Genomic DNA, 12019 nt, shown 5'->3' on the forward strand with positions numbered 1-12019 from the left:
CACAAAACTGATTGCATTCCGTTTAGTTTTTTTTTTTTTTTTTTTTTGCTAATCCATAGACTTCAATAGGGCCATGTCCTGATCTTTCACTGACCAGTATAGGACATGTTTAATTTTTTTGCTGAGCCGTGCAATGGAAGAAAAGGGCCCCATAGAAGTGAATGGGACAGCATCTAATCCGCAATAAAAACAGATCCACATTTTTGCGGAAAGCATACGGCCGTCTGAATGAGCCCTAACAAAGCTAGAACCAACCCTGTACCTCGCATGGATCCAGAGATTTCCACATTCACTGCTTCAATTGCTCTGTTAGAGTATTTTCGGCTTAGCAGCCCAGGGGACGTGTCCTTCCTGCTGCAGCTCTCTCCCTGTAACTGCCACAGCTTAGAACAGATCATATGGCTGGTGCCAGGTTAAGATTTTAACAGAGCGCATTTGACCAGCTCAGTGAGGCGGACAAAAATAAGAAGGAACAACCAGCAGATGGCGCTATACATATACATTTTATTGAATAGCTCAGTGGCTATGCAACATTTTTAATTACATGCAATTACAAAAGTATTCAGATCCAGGGGATGGTTTGAAAACCGTAGAATATTTTTCTTGGGCTAACCCCTTTCAAGAAAATGTATCTGTATAGCGCCTCCTGCTGGTTGTTCTTATTTCTTTGTCCGGGTTTTATCCTTCAACTGCTTTCTGAGCTGTGATAGGGAGAGCATGGACACGCCCCCTGAGCTGTGATAGGGAGAGCATGGACACGCCCCCTGAGCTGCAGCAGAAAGGACACTCCCCTTGAGCTGTCAGCTTGATATAAATCTAGCAGAGCAATGAATGAGGAGATCTCTGGAGCCATGTGAGGTGCAGGGCTGGTTCTAGCTTTGTTAGAAATAGATTATCACTTACTGTGTGATGTCTGTTTTTTTTTTTTATACATTAATCATGGAATAACCCCTTTAATAACTCAGTGACTACATTCCGTTACAAAAGAATTCAGATCCAGGTGCTGGTACTTTAAGGGTACATATCCGCAATACATGGATACCGGCCAGGTGGCTTCTGTATTTTGTGGACCACACATGGCCAGCCTTATGATAGAAATGCCTACTCTTAGCCGCAATTGCCGACAAGAATAGGACATGCTCTATCTCTTTTGTGGGGCCACAGAACGAAAGTACGGATGTGCTGTCCTCCTCTTTTGTGGCCCCATTGAAATGAGTGACCCATAAAGACCCTCAGGCCCCTTTCGCGCGGGTGCAATGCGTGAGGGGTAATGCATTGCATCCGCACTGAATCCTGACCCATTCATTTCAATGGGTATGTGCACATGAGCGATGTTTTTCACGCAATGCAGGCCCCACAGAAATGAATGGGGCTGCGTGAAAATCGCATAGAATCCGCAAGCAAGTGTGGATGTGATGCGATTTTCACGGATGGTTGCTAAGGAGACGAGGGATATATGACCCGGGACCCCATTTACTTTATTATTTTCCATTATAACATGGTTATAAGGGAAAATAGCATTCTTTAATACAGAAGGCTTAGTAAAATGTCTTTTTTTTACCCTCAATGGACATTTTACTTGGCATTCTGTATTAAGAATGCTCATATTTTCCATAATAACCATGTGTCTAATGGAAAATAATACAGTCTACAGAACACTAAACTCAAACTTCAGTGAAGAAGTCCGGGTACCACATTCCGTTTTCTCTCCCACTCGTGCATTGCACTTGCGCTGAAAAAACTGAACAACAGAACGCAATCAAAACTGACTGAAATTGCGTGCCTACTCGCACGATTTTCCCTGAACGCACCTGCATCGCATCTGGCCCTCACCCGTGACGCCCGTGTGAAGGGGGCCTTAGGAGGTGTCAGTATGAGAAAGTGGCCCCCCAAACTGGGAACGGTTGTGCACCCCCAGTACACGTCTTTGACAGTTAGATGGTGACTTTGTATATTCTAGGTACATAACCTCCAAAAGATCTTGGCATCTGCGCAGACGTCTGTAGCTGCTGATGGTTCTTGAATCCTGCACGTATATTTCTGAACGGAATACTTGATATATAGATATTTCCATCCTGGAGACATTATTGGGTCATGATTTAAATCCTAGTTCCTTGTATCTGCACTTTGTATTCTGTCGCACTTTTTAATATACAGTTGGCAGTGCAGACCTGACAGATTCTACATTACTGGAGATATACGGGGGAGGAATGTTTGAAGTCCATTTTGACTTCAGTCTGTGTTGGCTTCGTTAAGTTTGACTCCTCTTTAATTCTAACACTTTTGTCTAGAAACATTACTCCAGTTTAACGCCACCTCCGTGTGTCACAGTGATTAAATCTGGAGTGAAACTAGTTAACGTAGCTAACTGTGCCCACTTTTTTTGGCCACGTAAAAAAAAAAAAGCTTTAACCCCTTAAGGACACATGACGCACCGGTACGTCATGGCTTTAAATCGCGATTCCGGCGCCGCGGGGGGTTAATCGGAACAGGATGCCGGCTGAAATCATTCAGCCGGCATCCTGTAAACGCCATGTAAACGCCAGGGGGGTCATTTCCGCCAATACATTCCCACAAAGCGGGCGAGGTATGGCATGAAGCTATACAAAATTTGTGAGAGTGCCTCAGGGTACACTTACAAATTTTGTGTGTACGAGGGGCGAGATTCCCGTATTCAACCCCCAGAATGTCCCCCCACTCTGGGTGTTAGCGGGAAACTCGTGTGGGACCTTATGTACCCACTGCTAGATAAGGGTTACCACTTGTACGTGGACAACTTTTATACTAGTATCCCCTTGTTCCAGTCCTTTGCCGCCAGATCCACGTTCGCTTGTGGGACCGTGCGGAAAAATCAACGCGGCCTCCCTGCCCACCCCCCTCCAGGTACCTATCCCCAGGGGTGAGACCTGTGCACTTACCAGTGGAAACCTGTTGCTGCTCAGATATAAGGACAAGAGGGATGTCCTTATGCTGTCCACAATTCACGGTAACGGCATCACCCCTGTCTCTGTGCGAGGTACCGCGGCAATGGTCCTCAAGCCCAATTGTATCGTCGACTACAATCGGTATATGGGAGGAGTTGATCTCTCTGATCAAGTCCTCAAGCCATATAACGCCATGCGCAAAACCCGGGCATGGTACAAAAAAGTTGCGGTCTACTTGGTACAGGTTGCCATGTACAACTCTTTTGTACTATCCCGAAGCGCTGGCAGCACAGGGACATTCCTTCAGTTCTATGAGGCAGTCCTCAAGGCCCTGATCTTTTCGGACCGGGAAAGAGCAGGCCGGAGTACCTCGGGAACTGGAGGCGCCCGGATCGTCCCTGGCCAACACTTTCCAGGTGTGGTCCCCCATACTGGAAAGAGGGGACGAACCCAAAAAAGATGCAGAGTGTGTCACAAGAGGGGGATACGGACACCACTACTCAATGTGACACTTGCCCCGATCATCCAGGCCTCTGCGTTATCGATTGCTTCAGGGAGTATCACACTTCCATGGAGTACTAAATTTTTATAATCCCCAACAGTCCCCTAGAGAACATAAAAAACTATGTCTCTCAGACTTTGGAGACACGGAAATAATTTTTCTTTTCCCAAAAAAATATTTGTTTTAGTGCAGGCATCCTCAAACTGTGTTGTTTGGCTGTTAACCCATTTTTCCAGTAATAAAGTAAGGGTTAAAATGGAAAATGTTCCAAAAAATAGAAATTCCAAAATTGTTTCTCCATCTGCCATTAACTCTTGTGGAACACCTAAAGGGTTAATGACGTTTGTAAAATCAGTTTTGAATACCTTGAGGGGTGTAGTTTCTTAGATAGTCACTTTTTTGGAATTTCTATTCTAGGGGTGCAAGGGGGGGGGGGGGGGCTTGAAATGGGACATGGTATAAACAAAACCAGTCCTGCAAAAACTGCCTTGCAAAACCCATATGGTGTTCCCCTCCTTCTATGTCCTCCCGTTTGCCCAAACAGTAGTTTACGACCACATATGGGGTGTTTCTGCAAACTACAGAATCAGGGCAACCCATTTTGAGTTTTGTTTGGCAGTTAACCCTTGTTTTTTTCCTGGAAAAAATTGATTATATTGGAAAATTTTATTCTTTAATTTTATGTCCATTTGCCATGAAGTCTTGTGGAAGACCTAAAGAGTTAACAAAGTTTGTAAAAACAATTTTGAATACCTTGAGGGGTGTAGTTTCTAGAATGGGGTGGTTTCTATTATGTAAGCCTCACAAAGTGACTTCAAACCTGAACTGGTCCATAAAAAGTGGGATTTTGAAGATTTCTGAAAAATTTCTAAATTTGCTTCTAAACTTCTAAGCTATGTAACATCCCCAAAAAATAAAATATCATTCCCAAAATGCTACAAACATGAAGTAGACATATGGGGAATGTAAAGTCATCACAATTTGTGGGGGTATTACTATGTATTACCGAAGTAGAGAAACTGAAACTTTGAAATTTGCTAATTTTTCAAAATTTGGGGTAAATATGGTATTTTTTTATGCAAAAAAATTTACTTTTTTGACCCTATTTTAGCAGTGTCATGAAGTACAATATGTGACGAAAAAACTATCTCAGAACGGCCTGGGTAAGTCAAAGCGTTTTAAAGTTATCAGCACTTAAAGTGACACTGGTCAGATTTGCAAAAAATGGCCTGGTCCTTAAGGTGAAATAGGGCTGAGTCCTTAAGGGGTTAAAGGCTATGGACACCGTTGGGGGGATTTTTTTTAATGGCTGCATTTTACTCATTTTGGATTAAACATTTTTCCAAGTGGTATTTATTAGAACTGTTCATTGCCGTTCACTGCCGTTTCTGAGATACAATCAGGCTGCCCGTTTCTGGTTTCTTTGAATCTCGTCATCTGACGGCTCATCTGTAGCTCTTATCTCCTGACCTCAATGTCGGATTGGCATGGGCCAGATTCCCTGCCGATCTGCTGTTTGAAGAGAACGCAGCACTTCTACGAGCACTTTGTTTACCTTCTCGCCGTCGACATTGCAGCTGCAAGTCGGTGTAATTACAGCTACTCTGTCTCCTTTCAATTCAATGGGACTGCTTCCTCCTATTTAAGTGAACGGGACCAGAGTTGCAGTAACTAGCTCTGTCCACTACACAATGGATGGCGCTGTGCAGTAAAATGCATACTTCCAGCACTACGGCTACTCCTTAGGCTGGGTTCACACGAGCGTGTCCGGATGCGTCCCGGTGTGTTGCGGCAAACCCGCGCAAGAAGGAATGCAATTGCAGTCAGTTTTGACTGCGATTGCGTTCCGATGTTCAGTTTTTATCGTGCGGGTGCAATGTTTTTTGCACGTGCGTGATAAAAAACCGACTGTGGTACCCAGACCTGAACTTCTTCACAGAAGTTCGGGCTTGGGATCGGTGTTCTGTAGATTGTATTATTTTCCCTTATAACATGGTTATAAGGGAAAATAATAGCATTCTGAATACAGAATGCTTAGTAGGTGATCAATTGAGGGTTATAAAAAAAATAACTCACCTCCTCCGCGTAGTTCCCGGTCTCTTCTTTAATGATGAGCTGTCGGCTAAAGGACCTTTGGTGACGTCAGATCACATGCTCCAATCACATGGTACATCACCACGGTGATGGACCATGTGATTGGAGCATGTGATCTGACGTCACCAAAGGTCCTTTAGCCGACAGCTCATCAGAAGAGACTGGGAACTACGCGATCAAGAGGAGAAGGTGAGTTAATTTGTTTATTTTTTTTAACCCCTCAGCGCTATTTTACTTTGCATTCTGTATTCAGAATGCTATTATTTTCCCTTATAACCATGTTATAAGGGAAAATAATACAGTGAATAGACTGTCACCTAGCAACCATGCGTGACAATCGCACCGCATCCGCACTTGCTTGCGGATGCTTGCGATTTTCACGCAACCCCATTCACTTCTATGGGGGCTGCGTTGCGTGAAAAACGCAGAATATAGAGCATGCTGCGATTTTCACGCAACGCACAAGTGATGCGTGAAAATCATCGCTCATGTGAACAGCCCCATTGAAATGAATGGGTCGGTATTCAGTGCGGGTGCAATGCGTTCACCTACCGCATCGCATCCGCGCGGAATACTCGCCCGTGAGAACGCAGCCTTATCAGCTGACTAGCTTGGTTGGGTTCAGGGTGTCAGACACCCACTGATATGATCTATCCTAATAATACTAGAAAACCCCTTTAAAATGCCATCATTTTGGCGCACAGTAAGCCTACCAATAGGTGGTGTAAAGGTATATAAAACTATATACCAAATTTACTATCAAACAGCACCGGCCACAGAACTTTTCCACTATACAGGATTATAAAATCTGCCCCAATGGATCCCTGATGCTGTGGGGATTGTTGGTCTGATCCCTTCAAGAAAAGCGGCCCTCCTAGTGCTGGGGAATAGGGTAGGGGGCCCTGAACAGACTCCCCACAACCCTGCTCCTTGCAGTCTGCACAGGAATATTTAGTCTTATTTGACATGGGGCACGGCTGCAGGAGCGGAGGTGCACAGCTTTGGCAGCCATGCTGGAATGCTGCCGTATATGTTGCATATGGTTTAAAAAAATATATAATAATAATAATGTATAAATTTAAAACCAGGAAATCATATTTTTTTTTTTGTCCAAATGCCACATCAGTTTTCCCTACTTGAATGCGAAGCAAAAAAAATTGCCGCAGCAAATTTCATGCATAAGCAATGAATCGGGGGGGTTATTTTTTTTTTTAATTTCTCAATTTTTAATACGGTAATTATTGTGGTGAACATGCCTTTTTCTGTTTTTCATACATGAGGCCCAGTGAATTTAGGAGTTTTTTTTTTTTTTTTTTTTAAAGGGGTTGTCCCACGAAAAATATCCTACATTTTTAAGACTATCTCCCGGGTCTGAATACTTTTGTAATTGCATGTAATTAAAAATATATTACAGCTACTGAGTTATTTAATGAATCCTATCTGTGTAGCGCCACCTGCTGGTTGTTCTTTTTCTAATTTCTCTGTACTGCTGAAACAGATATGAAACACATGCTCAGTTCCATCCCTCAGCTGCAGCAGAAAGGACAAACCCCCTAAAAAGGAAACATCCCCTGAGCTGCCAGCTTGAAATAAATCAAGCAGAACAATTAAAGCAAAGAATGTGGAGATCTCTGGATCCATGGGAGGTCCAGGGCTGGTTCCAGCTTTCTTAGAAAGTGTATACGACGTCTCGTTTTCATTTTTTACGTTATTCATATGATAACCCCTTTAACTCGTATGATGACATGCCAGCCAGCAGTGCTACTTTGAGGTATGTGGAGCCAGGGCTACAAGTTGGGAGACGGGAGCTGGAAAAACGTATTATTTTTTTTCTTTCCTCCTGGCGCGCCTGTGGGTCTGTAATAAGGACTTGTACGAGATCTTGTGGTTTCAGCAGTGCCAAGTGCCTGGACCCTTAGGTCTCGTCCATTGAAAATCCATCCATGTTTCATCAATGAAGGTGTTCGTGCAGAATCCGTGTTTGGCCTGTGTCCGTTTTTTTCCTTCCATGTGTCATCCACATTCCGGATGCTGCTAGGCTAAAAAATAATTTCCAGAGCATCTCCTACCACTGGTCCGTGAAAAACCACTGACAGAACATGGATGCCACCCGTCTTGTGTCAGTGGTTTTTACACAGACCTGTAGACTTCAGTGTTTGGTCCGCATCACAGACCAAAGGGGGGCACATTAAAGGTAAATGAGTATGTGTACTGTCCATGGCCTTAGACAGCATGGACAGTGACAATGACAATATATGCCAATTTAACATTTTACTCGTAGATTTTTCTTTAGTTTCTAAAAAAAGACTTTCGGAATATATACCCTGCATATTAAGTCATAAAATAGTTTTTTGTGTTCGGGGTGCAGCTGAGAAGACAAAGGGGCACACTGATGAAAGTCAAAGGGACGTAGTGCTCCGAGCATCACTTCTGCCCCTTCCTTTTTTTCAACAAAGGTTTACTTACCCTTTAAAGCAAATGGCAGACCCTGTCAAATAATACTGAACTGATTTAATGAATTTAGATGTGGGTCAACTGAGAGACAAATAACCAACCTTATACTACGCAGGCTGATGAAAGGGCATTGTACTGCCATCTGCTGTTCAGAAGTGTGAACAGCACCTATTAAAAAAATTAAAAGAGAATATATTGCAATCTTCTAATAAGTGCATAGAGCACAATATGTGGGTCTATAGGAGAGAGGAGGGTGGCTGTAAATATCACTCACCTTGGGGTGTTGTGCTGGGAGCCCGACGTGCCAAAGTAAGAATATTTGGAGCTGCTGCAGAATGTGAACACAGCCGAATATCTGTATGGCCAGCATAGGTTACCCATGCATTATATGAATCTGCTACAGGGGAGCAAATTTTTTGCTCATTGTTCAGCTCCAATTATAAGGTACCCCGACCCCACCACCACAGTGCAGTTCTAGAGCATAAAAGCAACAAGAAAAGAAAGAGCAGCAAAGACAGAGTGAATGGAATAGACAGGAGGAAGAGGGTTAGAAGAAATAAGATATGTAAGACTGCAGCAATCATCTCCTCTGTATAGGAGCTAATGATCACTAGAGATGGCCTGGCGGTTGTTTCACGGTGAACTTTGCTAGTTCGCGATTCGCCGAACATATGGCGATATTCGCACGCGCCATATTTTTATGCATAGCACCGAACTTTGACCCATGACACATCCATCAGGTGGGACAGGACAGCGAATTGAGACGTTTCAGCACATGGACATACCCCCAACCCTATAACAGAACCCGATCTGGCAGCCATTTTACATTATGTGCTTTGCCAGTGTAGGGAGAGGTTGCATTTTGGAGCAGGGACAGTTAGGGACACCAAACTCTAGCTAATAGGGCCACAAAAGTCCTTTTAAGGACTGGTATAGGTGTGCTATCGATAGGTGTGATATAGAAGGGTGTGATATAATTTCTATGTTAGAAAGTATATTATAAGTATATTATAGTGCATTTGTATTGTGCAGCAGTTGTGTGCGGTTCTGCTGAGATACCGCAGCTATACAGAGGGACAAACGCTATTGGAACAACTAATTGCAACTGGTGTGATATACCTGTTGCTGCCCCCCCCCCCCCCCCAAAAAAAAAATGATTGAGGGGTGTGATTTACCTATAATATAACTTCAAACATAGAAAGTATACTATAGTGTATTTGTATTGTGCAGCACTTGTGTGCGGTTCTGCTGCGATACCGCAGCTATACAGAGGGACAAACGCTATTGAAATAACTCATTGCAACTGGTGTGATCTACCTGTTGCCACAAGAAAAACTGTTTGAGGGATGTGATATACCTTCTTCCACAAATACTGCTCTTCTCTACGACTTAGGCAGAGGGTCATTTAGAAAATAACAGGCAGAGGAAGAGGCAGACCATTCCACAGGGATGGTAGGGGTCGGGCAGGTGCACCAGGCCGGAGCCTAAGTGGGAAGTTGGAGAAGGTGCGTGCGATAACTTCAAAGGACGCAGCAGAGTTGGTTGAGAGGCTCACTCAGCCTTCCACTTCTGCACCCTCCTCATCCTCTCTATCTGCACCCTCCTCACTCTCTGCTGTGTGCACCCCCAAATACACCACCACCACCACCATAGCCCCTCCACTCAAGTCAGAGGAATTATTTTCCCATCCATTCCCAGACCTTACTGATGCGCAGCCATTCTTAGCATCGGATGAGGAAGAGGAGGTAGCAACGGCCGCCACCCAGTGGTCTGACGACAGTACCCAAATCAGCCCAAGGAGGGTGGTGCCCACTGTTGCTGCCTACTCTGAGATCTCTAATGTCAGTGGTGGTGAAGGTGACCATGATGACATGTCGATGGACATCACGTGGGTACCCACAAGAGAGGAAGAGGAGGGGAGTGCAGAGGGAGAGACGGAGCAGCAGATAGGAAGGATAAGCAGGCAGAGCTCGCAGTGCACAGGAGGCAAAAAGCAGACTGCAAATGTATCTGGATCGAGCCATCCACCATGCATGGTCACATCTTGCGCTCCCAGGTAGTGATGGACGAACATCTGCCGGGACGGTTCGCAAACGCGATCAAATGTACGCGAACTGCAAGTTCGCGGCGGGTCCCATTCATTTTAATGGCAGGCGAACCTGAAAAATCTTCAGCTCACATTTGCAGCCAAGAAATAATTACTAGAAGTGCACAAATAGTCCCACAACATGGACAGTGACATACCAGATGTATTATTCGAATTTGCGATCGCCATTCATTTTTTTTTTTCAATGCAAAATATTGGCAATATAACTTTCCCGTACGCGCATGCGCAAATGCACTATACAGTACCCAAATGCACTATAAAGAAAGTATATTGGAATATAACACCCCGCTTCAATCAGTTTTTTTGGGGGGTGACTGGTATATCACACCAGTAGAAATTATTTGTTCCAATAACACTTGTCCCTCTATATACCTGCGGTATCGCAGCAGAACCGCACACAACTGCCGCACAATACAAATGCACTATAATATACTTTCTAACATAGAAAGTATATTATAACATTGTACAAGGAAGGCAATCAATCAGAATATACATAAACATAAAACGTAACCTTTAATAATTTTACTATGAGGGTCCATTCACACGTCCCTAAGTGTTTTGCGGATCCTCAAAACACGGACACCGGCAATGTGCATTCCGCAATTTGTGGACCGCACATCGCCGGCACTATAATAGAAAATTCCTAATCTTGTCTGCAATTGTGGACATAAATAGGACATGAAGTGCGGATCCGCAAATGCGGATGCAGACAGCACATTCCGTCCCCATTGAACATTAATAGGTCTGCACCCGTTCCGCAAAATTGCGGAATGGATGCGGACCCATTTTGCGGACGTGTGAATGGAAAAGATATCCCTCAAAATGAAAATAAATTAGATTATGAAAGTTAAAGGGGTTCTGCACTTTGTTTTAACTGATGATCTATCCTCTGGATAGATCATCAGCTTCTGATCGGCGGGGGTCCGACACCCAGGACCCCCGCCGATCAGCTGTTTAAGAAGGCAGCGGCGCGGCCTTCTCACTGTTTACCGCTGGCCCAGTGACGTCACGACTAGTATCAACTAGCGTGGGCAGTGCTAAGCTCAATTCAAGTGAACAGAGCTTAGCCCCGCCCACGCTAGTTGATACTAGTCGTGATGTCACTGGGCCAGCGGTAAACAGCGAGAAGGCCGCGCCACTGCTGAAGCGCCGGTGCCTTCTCAAACAGCTGATCGGCGGGGGTCCCGGGTGTCGGACCCCCGCCGATCAGATGCTGATGATCTATCCAGAGGATAGATCATCAGTTAAAACAAAGTGCAGAACCCCTTTAAGCAAAAAGCATAGATGTGGCAATAACAAGTGCTCGACGGCACCAAATCAGAAACCAGATGTCCTACCACAATCCGGGGGGGTTCCAGTGCACATCCATGAATCCCGGAGGTAAAGCAAAAACCATTTATCCCTGGGCTAGATGATTATGTGGTATTGAAGGACAGGGTGGGCAAAGAACGGTCCCTGATATTGCCCTACAGGGGGGTGCTATTCTGGCCTTGATAAGAGCGACCCCGCCCGGAACCTTATCCTATATAAAAATGGCCCTAGTAAGCCCCTAGGCCCCTGACTTTCAGGTGATCACTATATAGATCTATGTGTTTTTGACTCATTATAAAAGTATAAGTATATCGCACCCCTCTGTGTATCACACCTATCGATAACACACCTATACTAGTCCTTAAAATGACTTTTGTGGCCCTATTAGTTAGCGTTTGGTGTCCCTAACAGCCTGTCCCTGCTCCACACAGCAACCTCTCCCTACACTGGCAAAACACTGAATGTAAAATGGCGGCCAGATCAGGTTTATTTATAAGGTAGGGGGTATGTCCATGTGCTGAAATGTCTCAATTGGCTGTCCTGTACCACCTGAGGGATTTATCATGGGTCAAAGTTCTTGATAATGTAAAAGAATATGGCGGGCGTAAATTTCTCCATATGTTCGGC

The sequence above is a fragment of the Bufo bufo genome, chromosome 9 (assembly GCF_905171765.1).
Source record: "Bufo bufo chromosome 9, aBufBuf1.1, whole genome shotgun sequence".
Classification (NCBI taxonomy): domain Eukaryota; kingdom Metazoa; phylum Chordata; class Amphibia; order Anura; family Bufonidae; genus Bufo; species Bufo bufo.